The 24710-nt window shown below is 37.9% G+C and overlaps 1 pseudogene; it reads left to right on the top strand.

The window, feature by feature from the left end:
• Nucleotides 1-8680: 8680 nt before the first annotated feature.
• On the top strand, nt 8681-23163 carry LOC138442983 (UDP-glucuronosyltransferase 2B31-like; annotated as a pseudogene).
• The last annotated feature ends 1547 nt before the right edge of the window (nt 23164-24710 follow it).

The raw sequence follows: 24710 nt of genomic DNA, 5'->3' as shown, positions 1-24710 counted from the left end.
AAATTCACAGAAGTGAAATGGCCAATGACATATAAAAGTTGGTATGGAAAATCTGGGAAATTAAAATTGTCATCAAGTAATATTCCTGCAAATAATTTATAGAACAAATAATCTGGGAGGACTAATTTTGAGGGAGTATAATATGGAAATACCATTGAAATAAAATTTATACACACTGTTTTATATAGCAACTCATTATCTAGTTATATGTCATGCAGAAAGACTTGTACATGTTCATGATTACATACTGAATATTCCCACTAGCACTTAAATGGCAATCAATTTGTGAACACACTAATCTACAACATAGATATGAGTTATACAGCCATGAAAGAAAACAGTTCAATTAAGGGCAATATTGTTAAATACTCTTCATGTCACATTACTAAACAAATAAAAAGATGCAGAAATTCTAAAAGACATAAGCATGGCACTCATCTTTGGAAATAAACATGTTTTATGTAAATATGTGTAAATTTGTAGACCACAGAGGAAATGATCTTTAGAATACACTGAATTTCCAGTAACATCCAGGTGTTCAAGGCGGTTTTAGAAAAGGCAGAGGAACCAGAGATCAAATTGCCAACATCCACTGGATCATCAAAAAAGCAAGAGAGTTCCAGAAAAACGTCTATTTCTGCTTTATTGACTATGCCAAAGCCTTTGACTGTGTGGATCACAATAAACTATGGGAAATTCTTCAAGAGATGGGAATACTAGACCACCTGACCTGACTCTTCAGAAACCTCTATGCAGATCAGGAAGCAACAGTTAGAACTGGACATGGAACAGCAGACTGGTTCCAAATAGGAAAAGGAGTATGTCAAGCCTGTATATTGTCACCCTGCTTATTTAACTTATATGCAGAGTACATCATGAGAAAGGCTGGGCTCGATGAAGCACAAGCTGGAATCAAGATTGCTGGGAGAAATATCAATACCCTCAGATATGCAGATGACACCACCCTTATGGCAGAAAGTGAAGAAGAACTAAAGAGCCTCTTGATGAAAGTGAAAGAGGAGAGTGAAAAGTTTGGCTTAAAGCTCAACATTCAGAAAACTAAGATCGCTGGATCAAGTCCCATCACTCCATGGCAAGTGGTTGGGGAAACAGTGGAAACAATGACTAACTTTATTTGTCTGCGTTCCAAAATCACTGCAGATGATGACTGCAGACTTGAAATTAAAAGACACTTACTCCTTGGAAGGAAAGTTATGACCAACCTAGATAGCATATTCAAAAGCAGAGACATTACTTTGTCAACAAACATCCATGTAGTCAAGGCTAAAAGGTTTTTCCTGTGATCATGTATGGATGTAAGAATTGGACTATAAAGAAAGCTGAGTGCAGAAGAATTGATGCTTTTGAACTATGGTGTTGGAAAAGACTCTTGAGAGTCCCTTGGACTGCAAGGAGATCCAACCAGTCCATCCTAAAGGACATCAGTCCTGGGTGTTCACTGGAAGGATTGATGTTTGAAGCTGAAACTCCAGTTCTTTGGCCACCTGATGCAAAGAGCTGACTCGTTGGAAAAGACTGATTCTGGGAAAGATTGAGGGCAGGCGAAGAAGGGAATGACAGAGGATGTGATGGTTGGATGGCATAACCGACTCTATAGACATGGGTTTGGGTGGACTCCGGGAGTTGGTGATGAACAAGGAGGCCTGGCATGCTGTGGTTCATGGGGTCACAAATAGTCAGAAATGACTGAGCAACTGAAATGAACTGAACTGAACTGAACTGAACTGAATTTCCAATGAAAACAATTTAAATTTTTATTTTACATACGTCTTCATTACCTGACCTTTCATAATAGTCCTTTCATTTATTTATTATGTGATATTAAATAATTAGTGAAATAAACATATAGATTCAAAATATTCAGTTCTTATTATCTTAAGATATTAAATCATAAGATTTTCATATCACGTTATCAATGTATTAGTTTCTCTCAGAATCCTTGAATTGAGGACTTTCCTATTGGTCTAAGGGGCTCCCCAGGTGTCTCAGTGGTAGAGAATTTGCCTACCAATGCAGGAGATGCAGGAGACCTAGGTTTGATTCCTTGGTCGGGGAGATCTCCTGGAGGAAAAATGACAATCCACTCCAATATTCTTGCCTGGGAAATCCCATGAACAGACAAGCCTTGTTGGACACAACTGACTGAGCACGTACTTACACTGGTGGTCCAATGGTTAAGATTCCAGCTTCCACTGCAGGAAGCACATGTTCAATCCCTGGTCTGTGAATTAAGATCCCCATCCCACATGCTGGGGCCAAAAGTAAAATAAATTTTTTTTTAAAAAAGCTACTGGAAATTTAGCATACTATTCAATGTGTTAAATAAGGACTCTTTCTAGTTTTTTAGAACACCTCATATTTATAATTCCACTAGTTTTTAAAATCTTTACTGTGGTTTTAACAGCAGTATTATATGCATTTTACAATAGTTAAGGGACCTCTGCTGGATTACATCTATACTTATAGTGTTTTTGAGTCATGACTACAAATACTCTGCCAGCTCTCCCCTCAAGTAATTCCCTCTCTCTTGAACTTTAGTAACTCTAGAGGCTGTCTCACAAATGTTTCAGCCTAGCCTCCAAGGCTCAGTTTCGGAACACAACACAAACCTGTCTCTGCCTCTCTGTCTTGGTCGTTCAGCCTGTCTATGTCTCTATCTATCTATCTATCTCACTATCTCCATTTCATCTCTCTGTCTGCCTACTCACCGTGTAGGTCTGTAACATACTCAAAGTTTCCATGATAAATGACCACTTGTGGAAAGATACATACACATGCCTAAGAAGTCCCAGTAGTTCCAGCCCTCCAGCAATTTGAGCCATTTAAAAGCGGTCACCAGAGCTCCTCATGATTATAGCCCCAGTCACCATAAGACTGGAACCACCTGAGAATCTGATTACAAGAATCACCTGAATGAGCCCCACCAACACTCAGAACTATGAGAGATAAAAATAAAATAAGTATTGCTCTTCTAAGGGCAGTTTTTTGCACTAATACATAACCTAAACAATAATCATGCTTTTATCATAATATCATAGTGATGATATATCTTAATAATGGGAAATTGTTAATGTTACATTTTGAAAGTAACTATAACCCAGAAAAGGGAGTCCCCATACCATAATGGTTAAGAGGTCTCACTCTGAACACAAACAGTGTGGATTTAAGTCACTGAAATACTACTACATGAATCACAATATTCATAGCAGCATTATTTACAATAGCCAAAATATGGAAGCCAAGTAAGTGCTCAACAACAGATAATTTTCTTAACATGTGGGATTTATATACAAAGGAATATTACCCTTAGAAAGAATAAAGATTTGCCATTTGTAGCAACATGGATGAACCTAGAAAAGATCATTCATAGTGAAATATGTCATCCATAAAAATACTATATCACTTATATGTGAAATCTAAAAAGTAATACAAATGTATCTATATATAAAATAGAATCAGCTTCATAGACATAGACAATAAATTTATGGTTACCAAACTGGAGAAGGGGAAGAACAAATTAGGAGTATAGTGTTATAAATATAAACTATTAAACATAAAATAAGCAATAAGAATCTGTTGACTAGCACAGAGAATTATACCCAATATCTGTAATAAATGATGATGAGTATAATCTACAAAACATCCTGAATCATGATGCTATGCACCTAAAACTCAGACAAAATTGTAAAACTATACTAAAAGATACATAGAGAGATGATACATAGATAGGTTTACATTACAAACCAGGGGCTATTAAACCATGGCCTCTGAGCCAAATCATTTTTGGGGGTCTCCAAAATCACTGCAGATGGTGATGAAATTAAAAGACGCTTACTCCTTGGAAGAAAAGTTATGACCAACCTAGATAGCATATTCAAAAGCAGAGACATTACTTTGCCAACAAAGGTCTAGTCAAGGCTATGGTTTTTCCAGTAGTCATGTATGGATGTGAGAGTTGGACTGTGAAGAAGGCTGAGCGCCGAAGAATTGATGCTTCTGAACTGTGGTGTTGGAGAAGGATCTTGAGAGTCCCTTGGACTGCAAGGAGATCCAACCAGTCCATTCTGAAGGAGATCAGCCCTGGGATTTCTTTGGAAGGAATGATGCTAAAGCTGAAACTCCAGTACTTTGGCCACCTCATGAGAAGAGTTGACTCATTGGAAAAGACTCTGATGCTGGAAGGGATTGGGGGCAGGAGGAGAAGGGGACGACAGAGGATGAGATGGCTGGATGGCATCACTGACTTGATGGACCTGAGTCTGAGTGAACTCCAGGAGTTGATGATGGACAGGGAGGCCTGGCGTGCTGAGATTCATGGGGTTGCAAAGAGTCGGACAAGATTGAGTGACTGAACTGAACTGAACTGAACTCTGAGCCAAATCCTGGTGGCACCCATTTGTGATTCTGCCAGTGAGGTTAAATTTATATAACACGAAATTCATCTTTTTAAGCATTATAAATTGTATACTTCAGTTAATGAATTACACTATGTGCAACTATCACCTCTATCTAGATCCAGGGTCTTTTCATCTCCCAAAAGCAACTATGTACCCATTAGATAGTTACTTCCCACTCACTCATCTCAGCCCTAGCAAACTGACATCTACATTCCATTGAATATATTAAAGAAGCAGAATGTAGAGAAATTTCACAACACTTTGAACCTCCTTCTTCTTAAAATGGCACCATGACATATTCCATGGACCAGCTCTTACATGAAACAAGAATAACTAAAGGAAATTGTGCTTTAAACAGCTATTTAAAGTGTCTAGAAGTTGTCCTGAAGACATACAGTAAAGACACATTTATTCCAGAAAAACATTAGAACAGTAAAACCACCGAAATCCTGCGCCATTTAAACCTCAAATGGCTCCTTCTCTCACTATCCTTAATCAGAAAAATAGATTCCATTCTAAGTAGGTTCAGAAAGAACACACAGCTCTCACTCCTCACAACTCCTTTTGAGTGCTATAGCATCTTCTTATAAGGGTCAAGCCACTTGAATTACACACACACACACACACACACACACACACACGCATATCTCAGCTGTGTGTTACAGAGGCTAAGTTCCAGGCAAGAGTGGTCAACAAGGTTCTCCCTTCTTCCTCTCAGCCACACTCAAACGGCAAAGATTCAATTTAGGTACAGCATATTGAGTACAGTGAATTGCAGATAGTCATTTCCTCAGCTCATTCATAGAACGCAGCTTCCATAATGAAAGAGGCAAACTAAAAATAGACACTATTATTTATACCTAAAAGAAGGATGTAAGAGAGATAGAAGTGTGCCAGTGTCCATATCCCCAGCTCTGGAAGCCAAGGTTCAGAGAGTTTGATCAGAGGGAGATTCAAAGCATAAAACACAGAGCTCCAAGTTATTCTCAAGGCACTCATATTTTTTTAATATAAATTTATTTATTTTAATTGGACATTAATTCCTTTACAATATTGTATTGGTTTTGCCAAACATCAACTCATTTTATTTGAATCAGACTGTGGGAAGGTCAGGGCTTCCCTGATAGCTCAGTTGGCAAAGAATCTACCTGCAATTCAAGAAAACCCCAATTTGACTACTGGGTCAGGAACATCCGTTGGAGAAGGGATAGGCCACTCACTCCAGTATTTTGGGGCTTCCATTGTAACTCAGCTGTTAAAGAGTCTGCCTGCAATGAGGGAGATCTTGGTTTGATCCCTGGGTTGCGAAGATCCCCTGGATAAGGGAAAGGCTACCCACTCCAGTATTCTGGCCTGGAGAATTCCAGGGACTACAGTCCCTTGGGTCGCAAAGAGTCGACATGACTGAGCAACTCGCACTTAGTGGGAAGTTCAAGCCTATGAGTGCCCACAAGCTATGAAAGAATTTGTTGCTAAGAAGCTAAGAGGAAGCTGGTTGCTTTAAGACAGATAGAAGCTAAACCACTGGGAAGTTACCAGAAACCCTAGAAAACCAATGGAAGACACAGCTGAGAAGAGCCTTTCTGAGGTCAGAACACACATCAGACACTGACTTCCAAAGTATCCCTGAAAAAATATCTGAACTTTTTGGAGTCAGATGCTGGAGCAATTTATACTTCAAGATGTTATCCAAAACTATAGCACAATCACCCAACAACTAGTGAGGGGTAACAGTTAAAAATAGAGACAGTCAAAAAGAGTGTCCCACTATAACCACTATCAGCCCAGGGAATGTGAGTATGCCAAAGGCTGCACCTTCCAAGCAGTCATATCATAGCTTTAACACAGTAGAGGAAAAAGACTTCACTAAAATAGTCCATTCAGTTACTGAACGAATAGCAGGAAAAATACATGGACCTGGAGAGGATCAATATTCAAACTTGCTATACTGTTATTACCTAAATGTTACCGTTTAACAAAAATTTCACCATACATATAAATAAAAATGGAAATGTGACCTCCGTGTGGGGGAAAAATGCAATAGAAACTGACTATGAGAGAGACTAATAGTTCAAACAGGGGAAAACTTCAGATTAGCTATTGCAAATTGTGTCCAATGACCCAAAGGAAACTATGAGAAAAGCAAAACACTCAAGAAATGATAAACTAAATATACACATTAATGTGTGTGTATGTGTGTGTGTGTGTGTGTGTATATATATACACACACATATACATATATATAAACAATCGCAGGCTTCCCAGGTGGCACTAGTGGAAAAGAACCTGACGGCTAATTCAGAAGACATGAGAGATGTGGATTCAATCCCTAGGTTGGGAAGATCTGCTGGAGTAAGGGCATTCAACCCTCTCCAGTATTCTTGCCTGGAGAATCCAATGGACAGAGGAGCCTGGTGGGCTACAGTCCATGGGGTCACAAAGAGTCAGACATGACTGAAGTGACATAAGACGCACCCAGGCAAATGACCGTGAGACCATTGTGAATCCTTATATTACACCTAAATGGAGGACTTAATGAATTCCTAAAAGCATGCAACCCACCTTCAGTAACCATTCTTAAGACAGAAAGAGAAGTATAAAGATAATGTCCCATCCAACAGAATCTATACGTCAGAGATTGTTGTTTCTCAGTCATTCAGTCACGTCTGACTCTTTGTGACCCCATGCACTGCAGCATGCCAGGCTTCCTGTTCTTCACTATCTCCCAGAGTTTGCTCAAACTCATGTCCATCAAGGCGGTGATGCCATTCAACCATCTCATCTTCTGTCACCCACTATCCTCCTGCCCTCAGTCTTTTTCAGCATCATGGTCTTTTCCAATGAGTCAGCTTTTCACATCAGGTGGCCAAAATATTGGAGCTTTAGCTTCAGCATCAGTCCTTCCAATGAATATTCGGGGTTGATTTCCCTTTAGGATTAACTGGTTTGATCTCCTTGCTGTCCAAATGACTCTAAAGAGCCTTCTCACAGTTGAAAAGCATCAATTATTGGATACTCAGCCTTCTTTATCATCCAACTCTCATATGCATACATGACTACTGGAAAAACCATAGCTTTGACTATATGGACCTTTGTCAACAAAGCAATGTTCTGCTTCTGAATGTGCTGTCTAGGTTTGTCATAGCATTTCTCCCAAGGAGCAATCATCTTTTAATTTCATGGCTGTAGTCACTACCCACAGTGATTTTGGAGCCCAAGAAAGTAAGAGATACAAAGTAGGGGATAGAAATCATGTTTTCAAAAGTATCAAATGAAAATTTTAGAGTTGAAAATTACAATACTGGAAAAAATTCACTAGAGGTAGTCAGTAGTCAAGTTGAAGCCACAGATGAAAAAGCCAGCAAATTCAATATAGATCAATAAGATAATAGAATCAAAAGAATACAAATATAAAAGAATAAAGAGAAATGAACACAAGGGTAGCAAACTGTGGGATATAAACCAACACAGTAACATACACAAAATAGGAGTGCTATAAGGAAAATAGGCAAAGCAAAATATTCAAAAAATAATGGCAGAAAACATCCTAAATATGATGAATGATATCAGTCTACATATCCCAGTGTTTCAATCAATTCCAAGGAGGATAAACATGGGAGAGTCATACACAGACACTAGTGAAATGTTGAAGACTAAAGATAGAAAATCTTAAAGCAGTAATGGAAGATAATATATCCATACTAGTAAACTCCAATAAGATACTACTTATATCTCATCAGAAACTATGGATGCTCTATGTCAGTGAGATGATATATTCAAAGTGTTGAAAGACAAAACCATCAGCCAAAAATTCTATGTCAGATAAAGCTATCTTTAAAAACTGAGGGCAAAAAATAGAAAATCCTTTGCCCATCCCACCCACACCCATCCCCACCACCACCATCACCCCCTGGCTCCCCTGTGTCCAGAAGATCCTCTGGTGGAGACAATGGCAATCCACTCCAGTATTCTTGCCTGGAGAATCCTATAGGAACCTGGATGGCTATGTCCACAGGGTTGTAAAGAATCAGACATGACAGAAGCAACTTGCCAGGCACGTGCATATTGTATATTATACATGCACATATATGTTTGCCTTATCAAAAAACAGACACTTCAAAACATCTTTGCTAAAGTACTCTAAGCTCTTTTCCAAAAATCACCTAATATATGCATTTGACAATATTGTCACTTCCTCTAAGATTTGTTTTTGTTCTCCTTTCAGGAAGACCCACTACAACATATGAGACAATGATTGGAAAATGGCTGAAATATGGCTCATTCGAACCTACTGGGATTTAGAATTTCCACTCCCAGTGCTACCAAATTTTGAATTTGTTGGAGCCCTCCTCTGCAAACCTGCCAAATCTCTGCCTAAGGTATTCCTGTTTTGCATTGTTTACTTTGCATTTTCAACAGAAATAATTCTGCTTTCTTAATTTAGAATGTTTGATTAGAGTGAGTTGGATGTGAGAAGCTTGATAAAATTACCAGCCAATTAAAAACTCTAAGAAATTCCTATACCAACTCAAGTGTATGAATTTAATTATCATTACAGAATCAAATGGGATACCTGGGAATTTTGAGAATATATGAAAAAAAATGAAAGTCTTCATTATTCAACAGATAATAAAACATCAGACATTCATTAAAAGAATAATTGTTCAATGATTAGCATATTCCAGAAGTAAGTGCTAATATAGAGAAATGGTGTAAAGCCAGCTTGTGCCACTTGGCACTCTACCTGGAAAGCCAGAATACAAGAAAGTCATAAAAATTTCATGCTCGGTATCATAAGGAAATTCCTACCCTGGTGGCTCAGATGGTGAAGAATCTGCTTGCAATGAGGGAGACCTGGGTTCAATTCCTGAATTGGGAAAATTTTTAGAGAATGGAATGGCAATCCACTCCAGTATTCTTGCCTGCAGAATCCCATGGACTAGGAGCCTAGCAGGCTGAAGTCCATGAGATCGCAAAGAGTGGGACACGACTGATCGACTAACATTTTCACTTTCACACAGGCTGTTGAAATATCCAGTAGGAATTATGGAAATTATCTCTGAAGCACTGATAAGTAAGGTGAAATCTGAAGGATGTTCAGGGATAGGTAAAAGGGATAGGGCTGGGGTGCAGACATGAAAGAAAAGCAGGTAGAATAGTAATGACAGTTTCCAAGAAGTTCAAGCTTAGTCTAAATGGAAAGAGGCTGAGTAAGAGGCAGATGATGTTGAAGAAATAAGTTGAAGAGAGATCATCATAAGGAATTTGAAATATCTAGTAGAAGAATTGGGAGAAAGTTAAAAGAGTTAAGAAAAGAAGAGATAGGATCACATTTTATTTTTTAAAAAAATCACAGGATGTAGTCACTGGGTTGGATTGCAAAGGGCCAAGAGCAGAAGGGACACCATTTAGCAGGTTTTCGTGAGATATAGGCAACAATGATGGAAACTAGACTGCGGTGTTCACAGAGATATAACCACTCACTCTTAAAATCCTAGAGCCAACCTCCCATTGTTGTTGTGGGGAAAATTTTTTTAGTACATTTGAAACTTCCAAAATGTGACTGGCACATATTCAAGGATCTAGAAGAAATACTAACTGTTGTTATTACTATTATATTTTTTTACTATTAGATATCATCTATAAACTAATGTGTGCTAGCCACCTGTGCCTAATTAATTGAATCAAAATTGATTTTCAATTACAACATGATTGTAATTTTTCCTGGTTAGTCTAGTCAGAGATTCTCATTTCTTTTCATCTTTTTGAAAAGACAGAGAAAGACATATTCCATATGATATCACTTATATGTAGAATCTAAAATAGTCAAAGGTAAAAGCAGAGAGCAATATGCTAGTAACCAGGAGCTGGCAAAATCTGGTCCACTGGAGAAGGAAATAGCACTTCAGTATTCTACCTTGAGAACCTCAGGAACGCTATGAAAAGGCAAAAAGATAAGACACAGAAAGATGAACTCCCAAGGTCAGTAGGTGCCCAATATGCTACTGAAGATCACTGGAGAAATAGCTCCAGAAAGAATAAAGGGATGGAGCCAAAGCAAAAACAACACTCAGTTGTGGATAGGACTGGTGATGGAAGTAAAGTACAATGCTGTAAAGAGGAATTTTGCATAGGAACCTGGAATGTTAGGTCCATGAATCAAGGCAAATTGGAAGTGGTCAAACAGGAGATGGCAAGAGTGAACATTGACATTCTAGGAATCAGCAAACTAAAATGGACTGGAATGGGTGAATTTAACTCAGATGACCATTATATCTGCTATTGTGGGCAGGAATTCATTAGAAGAAATGGAGAAACCATCATAGTCAACAAGAGTCTGAAATGCAGTACTTAGATGCAATCTCAAAAATGACAAAATGATCTCTGTTTGTTTCCAAGGCAAACAATTCAATATCATGGTAATCCAAGTCTATGTCCCAACCAGTAATGCTGAAGCTTAAATTAAATGGTTCTATAAAGACCTACAAGAACTAACACCTAAAAAAGATGTACTTTTCATTATGGGGGACTGGAATGCAAAAGTAGGAAGTCAAGAAACACCTGGAGTAATAGGCAAATTTGGCCTTGGAGTACAGAATGAAGCAGGGCAAAAGCTAATAGAGTTTTGCCAAGAGAATGCGCTGGTCATAGCAAACACCCTCTTCCAGCAACACAAGAGAAGACTACACATGGATGTCACCAGATGGCCAACACTGAAATCAGATTGATTATATTCTTTGCAGCCAAAGATGGAGAAGCTCTATACAGTCAGCAAATATAAACCAGGAGTGACTGTGGCTCAGATCATCACAGTGGAAGTGAGAAATAGACTCAAGGGACTAGATCTGATAGACAGAGTGCCTGATGAACTAGGGATGGAAGTTCATGATCTTGTACTGAAGACAGTAAGCAAGACCATCCCCAAGAAAGAGAAATGCCAAAAAAGCAAAGTGGCTATCTGAGGAGGCCGTAGAAAAAGCTGTGAAAAGAAGAGAAGCCAAAAGAAAAGGAGAAAAGGAAAGATATATACGTTTGAATGCAGAGTTCCAAAGAATAGCAAGGAGACATAAGAAAGCCTTCCTCAGTGATCAGTGCAGAGAAATAGAGGAAAACATTAGACTGGGAAAGACTAGATCTCTCTTCAAGAAAGTTAGAGGTACTAAGGGAACATTTCATGCAAAGATGGGCTCAATAAAGTACAGAAATGGTATGGACCTAACAGAAGCAGAAGTTATTAAGAAGAGGTGGCAAGAACACACAGAAGAACTGTACAAAGAAGATATTCACGACCCAGATAATCACAATGATATGATCACTCACCTAGAGCCAGACATCCTGGAATGTGAAGTCAAGTGGGCCTTAGGAAGCATCACTACAAACAAAGCTAGTGGAGGTGATGGAATTCCAGTTGAGCTATTTCAAACCCTGAAAGATGATGCTGTGAAAGTGCTGCACACAATATGCCAGCAAACTTGGAAAACTTAGCAGTGGCCATGGACTGGAAAAGGTCAGGGTTCATTGCAATCCCAATGAAAGGCAATGCCAAAGAATGCTCAGACTATCGCACAATTATACGCATCTCACACACTAGTAAAGTAATGCTCAAAATTCTCCAAGCCAGGCTTCAGCAATATGTGAACCATGAACCTCCAGATGTTCAAACTGGATTTAGAAAAGGCAGAAGAACCAGAGATCAAATTGCTAACATTCGCTGGCTTATCAAATAAAGAACAGAGTTCCAGAAAATCATGTATTTCTGCTTTATTAACTAGGCCAAAGCCTTTGACTGTGTGGATCACAACAAACTGTGGAAAATTCTGAAAGATGGGAATACCAGACCACCTGATCTGCCTCTTGAGAAACCTATATGCAGGTCAGGAAGCATCGGTTAGAACTGGACATGGAACAATAGACTGGTTCCAGATTGGAAAAGGAGTATGTCAAGGCTGTTATGTTGTCACCCTGCTTATTTAACTTATATTCAGAGTACATCATGAGAAACACTGGCCTGGAAGAAACACAAGCTGGAATCAAGATTGCTGGGAGAAGTATCAATAACCTCAGATACACATATAACACCACCCTTATGGCAGAAAGTGAAGAAAAACTAAAGATCCTCTTGATGAACGTGAAAGAGGAGAGTGGAAAAGTTGGCTTAAAGCTCAACATTCAGAAAACTGAGATTATGGCATCTGGTCCCATCACTTCATGGGAGATAGATGGGGAAACAGTGGAAACAGTGTCAGACTTTATTTTGGGGGGCTCCAAAATCACTGCAGATGATGACTGCAGCCATGAAATTAAAAGACATTTACTCCTTGGAAGGAAAGTTATGACCAAGTTAGCCAGCATATTAAAAAGCAGAGATATTACTTTGTCAGCAAAGGTCCATCTAGTCAAGTTATGGTTTTTCCAGTAGTCATGTATGGATGTGAGAGTTGGACTATTAAGAAAGCTGAATGCTGAAAATTTGATGCTTTTGAACTGTAGTGTTGGAGAAGACTCTTGTGAATCCCTTGGACTGCAAGGAGATCCAACCAGTCCATCCTAAAGGAGATCAGTCCTGGGTTTTCACTGGAAGGACTGATGTTGAATCTTGGAAGGACTGATGCTGAATCTGAAACGCCAATACTTTGGCCACCTGATGCGATGACCTGACTCATATGAAAAGACCCTGGTGCCTAGAAAGATTGATGGCACGGTGTAGAAGGGGACGACAGAGGATGAGATGGTTGGATGGCATCACCGACTCTATGGACATGAGTTTGGGTAAACTCCCAGTGTTGGTGATGGACAGGGAGGCCTGGCTTGTTGTGGTACATGGGGTCACAAAGAGTCGGACATGACTGTGTGACTGAACTGAACTGAAGAGAAGGTAAAGTATAGAGATGAGAAAATGATAAATCATTCAAATTATAATTTTTCTTAGTGTTAATAGGGAAAAGAAATACTACTGACTTATTTCTTAAAAGTATTCAGAACATCTCCCTGGAATAAATTAAAGAAATGATTTAGCAGGACTATAATAATAAACAATTAAATATGGGTTGCTATGTTGCTATGTGGTCTTCTTCCAATAATCTATGTAGTAACCAATGACAATATTGATGAAGAGTCTAAGTCTAACACTGTTTTACAGTATCTCCTCTTCACCACTGTGTGTTGCCTCTGTCTCCTTTCTTTCCTAACTCATACACACAAGTGCACAGATACACATAACACTAGAAATTCACCTTATACCAAGGACCTCAAGAATCTCAGGGATGAGGTCTGTTAAAAAACAATCATTATTGAAAACACTATGGAGTTTCCTAAAAAGCTTAAAAATTGAATTTACGTATAGTCCAGCAATTACACTTCTGGGAATGTATTCACAAGAATTCAAACTAGGATGCCAACGAGATATTTGTACATCATGTTCATGAAAGCACTGTTCACAAGAGCCAAGAGGCTGAAGCAACCCAAATGTCCTTCAACCAATAAAGCAATAAACGATTATTCAACCTTTAAAAGGAAATTCTGAAACACCACACAACTTGGATGCACCTTCCCCTGAGTGCCATAAGCCAGTCCAGAAAGACAAGTACCATAAAATTCAAAAGTATATATAGCTTGGTCATATTTGTAGAAACACAAAGCAGAGTGATGGTTGCCAGAGCATTTCTTAATGACATAGATTTTCAGTTTTGCCAGGTGATAAAGTTCTGGTTATTGGTTGCACAATATGAATACACTTAACACTACTGAACCACACATTTAGGAATGGTTAAGATGGTAGCATCTTTTTAAAATCTATAACTCTAATAATTCCAGACCATATCTGATTTTTCTCTCTTTAATTGTTTGCAGCAATCATTTCAATATTGGTTGTTATGCTGTTGCTCCTTTGTGATGAAGCAAATTCTTTTTTCACAGGATATGGAAGAGTTTGCCCAGAGCTCTGGAGAAAAAGGTATTATGGTATTTTCTTTGGGGTCAGTGGTCACTAACATAAAAGAAGAAAAGCCAATATGATTGCATCATCTCTTGTCCAGATTCCACATAAGGTAGGCAAAGTAGCTTAATAGTGAAAAACTATTTAATGACTTGTTTCAATAATGTAAAAAGTCAGATTACAGACAATTTCTGCAAGAAAGGTAAACTACTATGACAGCTCCAACTTATCTCAGATATTTATAAAAGCCAAAATATTCATAGCAAGTGCTACAGTAGTACAGAATGTCTTTTATTAACAACACTGTGGATTAACATTATTATAAAGAAAAATATTTAAAGGTAAGTGTCAATTTTGGTATTATAATGGGATTGTGGACTGAAAGGTAAATCACCAAATTCTGCTTTGTCATTTGTTCCTCTTGAATGAAGGGCTCCTGAGGACAGTACACATACAGATGTTCTCAAGAGTTAAATTTTAACAGTACATGTAGTAACACAATGATATTATGCAATAATGATAAAAGTCTGGAATGCATTATGAAGAATGTATTTGCTCTGGCCCCTTTCATTTCCCCTAAATTTTAGAATAGCCCTACCAGTGTGCTTCTCAGGGTCCTGTTCAGAGAAAGGATGGCCAGGTCTCCCCAAGTTGCCTCCAGATACCCAACCAGCACAAAGACTTAGAAAAAGAGAAATATCAGCCTCCCTGGTTGACTGAACCCTGCCAAAGTCTGAAGTGGGAAGATTAAAGAGAAAGTGGGAAGATAGGGCCTTGCCCTTTAGTAAACCCTGTGCATTGTAAGGTCTGGCCCTTAATGGATTCTGCTTCTAACCTGTCACATTGTCCCTCCTGATAGAGAAGGAAGAAAGGATTATAAGAAGGAGTGAGGCATGAGGAAGACTGGCATGGAAATATTTAGCAGCCTCTTTTTCCATAAAATAGAGTGATACCTTATTTTCTAATGTATAAAATATCACTGGGGTCTTTGGATATTTGTGAACTACTCTTTTAGTTTGACATCTGATATTGTAGTCTTCTCCTAATAACCTATGCAATTTTTATAAACTTACTTTATATTCACACAGCAAATAGAGGTTAAAAACTATAAATTATAATCCAGTGTATGAGAATTGATTGAGAATTCCAAAACTGGTACCTTACTTTGGTACTGGGCATAGAAACTTCACTTTCACTTTTCACTTTCATGCATTGGAGGAGGAAATGGCAACCCACTCCAGTGTTCTTGCCTGGAGAATCCCAGGGATGGTGGAGCCTGGTGGGCTGCTGTCTATGGGGTCACAGTGAGTCAGACACGACTGAAGCGACTTAGCAGCAACAGCAGCAGCAGCAGCATAGAAACTAAATGATCGTTACTGTCAGTGCTTTGTGTTTGTTGTTAAAGTATTCAAGGTCAGCTGAATAAATTTTATTATCACAAGGTTGGATATTTTCAATAACCTTATTGATATGTATAAATTACCAACAAGCTCTTCTTTTCTAAATTTAAACTATTTCCAAACCTAGTAAGTGTGGTAATACTCTGGGCTCATGACAAAACTTACTAGTTTTCATTTTTCTTGGAAGTAATGCTTACAATTTATAATCTAAGAAGGTATGCTTTATAAGTAGCATTAACTTATTGCCAAATTATAAATGAACAGAAAGAGTTGTTTCTCTTAAATGGCTAATTACACATGCATTTTCCTTGTATATCAAAAGAGTAAAAGACATCTATCAAAAGATATATTAACAAGTGAATATAAGTTAACTCTCTTCTGTAGCATGTTAGTGAATATCATATTTGAAAATGACAGTTAGTGTATTAAAGTGAAGTCACTCAGTCGTGTCTGACTCTTTGTGACCCCATGGACTGGAGCCTACCAGATTCCTCCATCCATGAGATTTTCCAGGCAAGAGTACCGGAGTAGGTTGCCATTTCCTTCTCCAGAGGATCTTTCCAACCCAGGGATCGAATCCAGGTCTCCCTCATTGTAAGCAGACACTTGACCATCTGAGCCACTAAGGAAGTAAATATATATATATATATATATATATATATATATATATATATATATATAAAACAAATGTCTAAGTGTTATAAAACTTAGGAATTCTGAAACTTTGTCAATAATGTGTGTAAAACTATGAGAGTTGAGGGTAGAAGACATAAAATTTAAGAAATTAAGAAAACTAAGAAAATTAGATATAAAAATTAAGAAATTTAGAAGAAAATGAAGCTATAAAGTATATAAATTATTAGAAATTTCCCAGTCTTTTTACATTAGAATAAAGACCGTCTAGCAATTATTTTAAATATCTAAATTTGGCATTGAAAACTTCATTTGTCTATGCCATCATGTGTAGAAATTCATGATTATATTCCATACCTGACTGAACATAGTAATAAGTGCGTAAAATATGGGTATTCCTACTAATGTCAGTGCATTAGTAGTTGTCAAGACATAAGATCTCTTGTACTTGCTTCCTGACAAACCATGTGGAGGACATTTAACTAGTTGTCTTTTCATCTCTTCAGAAATCTAATACTATAACTTTAAACTCATTGAATAAGATATTTCCTTTACCCCAACAGGTTCTACAGAGATACAATGGCAAGAAACCAGACACCTTAAGACCCAATACTTGGCTGTATAGCTGAATCACCCAGAATGACCGTCTCAGTAAAAATTGACAGAACAAATGCTAAAAACATGAAAAACAGCTGAGCAGAGGGATTTTACTTCATTAGCAAACAAACTTATCAACAGTTTATTTTTGAAACACTCAGAAAGAAAACTTTAACTCTGTATTTTTACTGCCAACCCTAGAAGAGGAAAGGAGAAAATGTGACAGTTGGCACTGTATTACACCTGGTCATGTCCCTTATGTTCAAGATAAAAAGTATCTATACTTTGCCTGTAATTACTTCTCACAGTGAAATATTCAATAGCTTCATGAGTTATTGTTCTATATATTAATTCTTTCCTTACATCTCTATTTTCTCCTGTGTTCAGTTCAGTTGCTCAGTTGTGTCCGACGTTGTGATCCCATGGACCGCAACATGCAAGGCTTCCTTGTCCATCACCAACACCTGGAGTTTATCCAAACTCATGTCCATTGAGTCGGTGATGCTATCCAACCATCTCATCCTCTGTCATCCCCTTCTCTGCCTGCCCTCAACCTTTCCCAACATCAGGGTCTTTTCAAATGAGTCAGCTCCTTGCTTCAGGTGGCCAAATTATTGGCATTTCAGATTCAACATCAGTTCTTCCAATGAACACCCAGGACTGATCTCCTTTAGGATGTACTGGTTGGATCTCCTTGTAGTCCAGAGGACACTCAAGAGTCTTCTCCAACACCACAGTTCAAAAACATCAATTTTTCAGCACTCATCTTTCTTCACAGTCCAACTCTTACATCCATACATGACCACTGGAAAAACCACAGCCTTGACTAGAGACCTTTGTTGGCAAAGTAATGTCTCTGCTCTTTGATATTCTGTCTGTCTGATTTGGCCATAACTTTCCTTCCAAGGAGTGAGTGTCTTTTAATTTCATGGCTGCAATCACCATCTGCAGTGATTTTGGAGCCCCCCAAAATAAAGTCTGACACTGTTTCTACTGTTTCCCCATCTATTTCCCATGAAGTAATGGGACCAGATGCCATGATCTTCATTTTCTGAATGTTGAGTTTTAAGCCAACTGTTTCACTCTCCTCTTTCATCAAGAGGATCTTTAGTTCTTCTTCACTTTTTGCCATAAGGGTGGTGTCATCTGCATATCTGAGGTTACTGATATTTCTCCCAGCAATCTTGATTCCAGCTTGTGCTTCATCCAGGCCAGCGTTTCTCATGATATACTCTGCATAGAAGTTAAATAAGCAGGGTGACAATATACAGCCTTGACGTACTCCTTTTCCTATTTGGAAACAGTCTGTTGTTCCATGTCCAGTTCTAACTGTTGCTTCCTGATCTGCATATAGGTTTCTCAAGAAGCAGGTCAGGTGGTCTGGTATTCTCATCTCTTTCAGAATTTTCCAGTTTGTTGTGATCCACATAGTCAAAAGCTTTGGCATAGTCAATAGTGAAGAAATATATGTTTTTCTGGAACTCTCTTGCTTTTTGATGATCCAGTGGATGTTGGCAATTTGATGTCTGGTTCACCTGCCTTTTCTAACACCAGGTTGAACATCAGGAAGTTCACGGTTCATGTATTGCTGAGGCCTGGCTTGGAGAATTTTGTGCATTACTATGTAGGGGTATTTTAAAAGCTACTGAAAAATAACAGCTCCTTTTTTATTACTAGTGACTCTCATTTTTTGCAGGAAAAAAAATCCACAATCATTTTTTCAAGGCAATTACACATTTCATGGGAAAATATTTTTCCTTTCTCAGGTTCTACTGTCACTACGATTACCTTTCCCATGGCCTTGACACCATTCCTATAAGATTAAATGACTTCACTATTTCTTTAAGAGAATATATTTCTGAATGTTCCCTTTTTATGCGTATGGTTTCTTTTACCCAGAATGTTCTTTTAAGGTGTTCACCTGCCAATCATGAATTCATTTGTGAAGTTTAAGTGACAAAGCACTTCATCTATGAAGTCTTCACTTACCTCTTCAGCAGACTTAGGGGTTCCTTGCTTTATGTTCTGAAGCAATTTAAACGGGCTTTCATATGTATAATCATCTGTTATCTAAAAGACACTGCTTATTTCAGTTACTTTATAATGTTCATATCTTATTTTATTTCTCAATATTATAATTAATAATTTTACTGAAATTCATTCAATCCTAGGACACTGAAAAACCAAAGCCTTTATATAGTAGAACAAATGGCATTAATTAGCCAATGTACCATGGGATCCCTATGGTAAGACTGCTTATGTTTGTTGATCAACCTGATAACATCCCTCAAATGAAGGTCAAGGGAGCAGCTGTTAGATTAGACTTGGAAACAGTGTCAAGATCAGATTTTCTTAATGCATAGAAGCAAGCCATTAATAATCCTTTGTGAGTATAATTTTTTCTTTACTAGATACTATTTCTAGAGAAGTTTTCATAGGAAGATCAGGAAGGCAGCAGTGAGTCTTCATATAAACACAATGAGGAGTAAGATTTGCTCAATACTTTGAAAACAGTAATCAGTAACTTATTGTTAGGGTCACAAAAGTTTTTCTAGTACTTTTAGGGAAATAGTTTATCAGAGTTTTAAGGATAGTGGAGAAATTTTGAAAGAGCTAATCATTAGAATGAGATGAATCACTGCAATTGTAACAGGAGGATTAACAAAGGTAACAGGAAATATTGAGAACAAGATTAGAGCAGGAACAATTAATATTATGAGTACTCAGCTGCACAGTCACAGATTTCTTTTAGCAAATGAGCTCCTCAAATGTTTTCAACTCTTCTAAGATTGTTTATTTTCAGTAAGCCACCATGATTTGGTCAATTTCAAATTCCCTTTACATCTAAGACATCCCAATTATGTACTATGATTTTGACTCCATCACTAATAAGTGGCAAAAAGCTAGAACTTTTTGATTTACCCAATTACAACAATGTAGATACTATTTCTAAGTGAAAATACATTCTGATTTTTTTTGTTGTGCTTGTTTTGTCTTATTTGGAAGAATGTAAAATCAAAAAGCAATTGACTTGAAGAGATAAATTGGGATATTCCTGTAGAAAAATCAGATATTTTGAAACCAGGAATATTGGGTTATCAAATCATTTAAAGATATACATTAATTTCAGCAATACTCTTATTATTAATATCATAACTGTGATGTCCCTATTTTTCCCCATTTGTTTCATAATGGCTTTGAAAAATCATTTTGTGAATATATTGGTAATAATAGCACAATCAACATTTCTCTCTTAAAATCAGTGCTATTTAATTTTTACTTCAGTATAAATATTAGACTAAATGAGTACCATAAGAAGCACATTTTATTCTTTTTTTTAAGAGATACAGTTTTCATATGGTGGTTTTTATTAGAAGTACATCTCTCTAGAATCTTTTACATTTCTTAATCTTTAGTACTGTAAAGGTGGCGTCCAAAAATGAAAATAAATTATTACCTGATATATACTGAATGTTTATGAAACTTTACACTCAGTACTGAGTCTTTTGCATACACTCAGTAACTTCTCATTATAGTCATTCCCTGCATACATGCAAGGAGTGTCAACTCTTTGCAACCCCATGGACTGTAACCCACCAGGCTCCTCCATCCATGGGATTCTCCAGGTCAGAATACTGGAATGAGTTGCATGGCCTCTTCCAGGAGATATTCCCAATCCAGAGATCAAACTTGTGACCCCACTATCTCCTGCATTGCAGGCGGATTCTTTACTGGTGAGCCACCAGGTAGCCACAAGTCTTTTCCTAGGGTAAAACAAAAATGTTTCTGGTTTATTGCCCTCTTCCCAAAAACCCAGTGCTCTCCTGTGTTTTCTACAGAATGTGAAGAGAAGTTAACTCAATAGTTTTCACTACAGTACCATGTTGTAGCATTTTTTGATAGAGTTCCTGAGCCATATTTCTTTTTTTACCCCTTCTTCCTTGTCTGTTAGTCCATCATCATTTCAACAGTAGAAACAAATGTAACTGCAAAGCCTGGAAGTGAAATGTTGAGCCTTCTCCAGATTCTAAAGGGACTGACAGTAAAAGCAATAAAACTAGCAAACATTTTCTAAAAGGCTATTATATTTTAGGAATACCTCTAAGAATCAATTTATTATTCCTCCAAAGACTCAGATAAGAAACTATTCCTATGCACTCCTTTTAAAAAGGAAAAAGTAAGGAAGAGAAAGAATTAAAATGTAGGCAACAAGATAAGTATCTTCAAACCAACACAATCCACTTCCACACTTTCCACCTCTCAGTTCAGTTCAGTTCCGTTCAGTCGCTCAGTCGTGTCTGACTCTTTGCGACCCCATGAATCGCAGCACTCCAGGCCTCCCTGTCCATCACCAGCTCACGGAGTTCACTCAGACTCACGTCCATCGAGTCCGTGATGCCATCCAGCCATCTCATCCTCTGTCGTCCCCTTCTCCTCCTGCCCCCAATCCCTCTCAGCATGAGGGACTTTTCAAATGAGTCAAATCTTCGCATGAGGTGGCCAAAGTACTGGAGTTTCAGCTTTAGCATCATTCCTTCCAAAGAAATCCCAGGGTTGATCTCCTTCAGAATGGACTGGTTGGATCTCCTTGCAGTCCAAGGAACTCTCAAGAGTCTTCTCCAACACCATAGTTCAAAAGCATCAATTCTTCGGCACTCAGCCTTCTTCACAGTCCAACTCTCACATCCATACATGACCACAGGAAAAACCAGAGCCTTGACTAGACGGACCTTAGTCGGCGAAGTAATGTCTCTGCTTTTGAATATACTGTCTAGGTTGGTCATAAATTTTCTTCCAAGGAGTAAGCGTCTTTTAATTTCATGGCTGCAGTCACCATCTGCAGTGATTTTGGAGCCCAAAAAATAAAGTCTGACACCGTTTCTACTGTTTCCCCATCTATTTCCCATGAAGTGATGGGGCCAGATGCCAAGATCTTCGTTTTCTGAATGTTGAGCTTTAAGCCAACTTTTTCGCTCTCCTCTTTCACTTTCATCAAGAGGCTTTTTAGCTCCTCTTCACTTTCTGCCATAAGGGTGGTGTCATCTGCATATCTGAGGTTATTGATATTTCTCCTGGCAATCTTGATTCCAGCTTGTGCTTCTTCCAGTCCAGCGTTTCTCATGATGTACTCTGCATAGAAGTTAAATAAGCAGGGTGACAACATACAGCCTTGACATACTCCTTATAGGCTAAACCCAAACTTAGCTCAAATGGTAAAGAATCTGCCTGCAATGCAGGAGACTGGGGTTTGATACTGGGTCAGGAAGTTCCCCTGGAGAAGGGAATGGCAACCCACTCCAGTATTCTTGCCTGGAGAATTCCATGGACAGAGGAGCTTGGAGGGCTATAGTTCATGGGGTCACAAAGAGTCAGTCACAGCTGAACTGCTAAAACTACTGCTACTACTACCAAAAATAAGGTCAGTATTAATTCCTGCTCAGTAACAACCCCTGATCAGCTCTGGGTGGATACATCTCTGAACCTCATCATGGATTTGCCTCCTATTTCTTGATTATGATTGTATTTTAAAACTTGTCTCTTAAGTCTGTTAACAAAACCTTACTGGATAACTCAAGCTTTGAACACTCAGATCATGTATTTCTTTTCCTTTCTCATTTCTTTTCTATATTCTTCTTTCCATCTGTGAGCTCATCCCATTCTTTGGGTTATAAATTTGGGTTATAAATTCTCTGGGTTATAAATACTTCTCCTCTCCCATGTTCTCTCTTTTCTTCATAGCTTGAAATCTTTTCATTTAACAAATTTTATTCCATAAGCTAAAGTGTCTGAAGAAAATAATCTATCACTCTTCCTGTCTATGAGGCACATATTTCTTCTATCTGCATGGAAATTTCACATATTTATCTTTTCTAATTCTATCTATAAATTGATATTGCATTGTTTTCCATTCAGGTATAAAGAGAATGCTATGCGGTTATCAATCACTCAGCCCATGAATTCCCTAGACTGAGCAGTCTTCTGGTTTGAATTTGTCATGCACCACAAAGGAGCTAAGCACCTGCAACCAGCCACCCATGACCTCAACTTGTACCAATACCATTCTCTGGATGTGATTGGGTTCCGGCTGGCCTGTGTGGCAACCGCTATTTTCCTTGTCATAAGTTGTTGCTTGCTTTGCTATCAAAAGTTTATTAAGACAGGGAAGAAGAAAAATAAGTAGATTTTGAGACCTCAGGCTAGTAGGCATGATAGGGAAGATTATTCCATTTAATTCAACTACTATGGATCAAGTTATGCCAAGATTATTCTCCGCATTTAACAAGAAGTGAGTTTTCCTGATTTACCCCAAGATTTTATTCTTTCTTAAACATATTGTGTTTGTTAATCCATTCAGCTCCATGGATGGAAATAATTCTGTGCAATTTTTGATAAATACTTAAATATTCCTCTTGAAATCGTCAGTTCTGTTCATGAAAACAAAGAAAAGTGGTAACTGAAGATATGAGTGGATTATATTAAATTTACAATTCTAACTTTATAAATCTTTCAGTGATCAATTCTGCTTTTCATACCAATTTACATATAATTTCATAACTATGAAAAAATGAGACTGGCTAGGATCTCAGTCTGTTGATTTAAAAAGATTGAACAGACTGTTTTCACTATGTATTTTCAGAAACATCTTCTGCATTAAAAAATCAAAAATATAAGATAGATGTCCTTGTCAAAGAAAAACAGAGCTAGACACATTGAAGAACAACAAGACAAATTTTATTCAAACTGCTAAATAAAGGGAGAGACAGAGATTCCAGTATAAACTGAGGTTCTGCTTCAAATTAGGCACAGGTGACTGAGGTCTTTAAAGGGTGAATAGATAAAGAACAAAGAGACTATGGGGGAAGTGAGAGAAGGGAAAAAAAAAGGGATGAGGTGCTATGTAGAAATGGAAAATTACAAAAAGGGCAAGTGGTGCCTTATATGCTAAGTCGCTTCAGTCATATCCAACTTTTTGTGACCCCCATGGCCTGTAACCTGTCAGGTCTCTCTGTCTGTGGGATTTTCCAGGCAAGAATACTGGAGGGGTTGCATTTCCTTCTAAAGGGGATCTTCTTGACCCAGAAATGGAAGCTGCATCTCTTTATGTCTCCTGCATTGGCAAATGGGTTCTTTACTACTAGCACTACAAGGGTAAGTGGGAAAAATACTAAAAATGGTTTGCCAAGGTACATTAGACAATGTACGTTTTGTGGTTTGTGGGATCACATTTTCTTAAACAAAACTCAGCATAATGGTTGGGGCTATCTTTACAGATACAAGCTACAATCCAGTACAGGTTGAAGTGAGGCTGAAGTTGGCCAAGTCTCTTAACACAGTGTTTAAGCAGCTTCTTTGTTCTGTATAGGAGTTTAGAGTTCAAAAACCTCAAGAAACACAAAACATTTTTTCATGTAAATTTTGTTTCTTTCAGAAATTCTGAATGGTGCTAACTGGCTTGCTACCTAAAAATAAATAGTAAAATATTTGGTTAAAAGAAGAAAGACATTTTCCATAGAAAGCCTTGATTATATTGAATTACTGTTCCCCCTTAATAATACCCATGATGATTTGTTGTTATTCAGTCAATAAGTCATGTCCGACTCTTTGCAACCCCATGTGCTGCAGCACAATAGGCTTCCCTGCCCTTCACTTATCTCCAGGGGTTGCTCAAACATAAGTCCATTGAGTCAGTGATGCTATCCAACCATCTTGTCCCCGGTTGCCCCCTTC

This window comes from Ovis canadensis, chromosome 6 (genome assembly GCF_042477335.2).
Source record: "Ovis canadensis isolate MfBH-ARS-UI-01 breed Bighorn chromosome 6, ARS-UI_OviCan_v2, whole genome shotgun sequence".
Classification (NCBI taxonomy): domain Eukaryota; kingdom Metazoa; phylum Chordata; class Mammalia; order Artiodactyla; family Bovidae; genus Ovis; species Ovis canadensis.
Note: the sequence above shows the minus strand (reverse complement) of the source record. Positions and strands in the feature narration are given on the sequence as shown.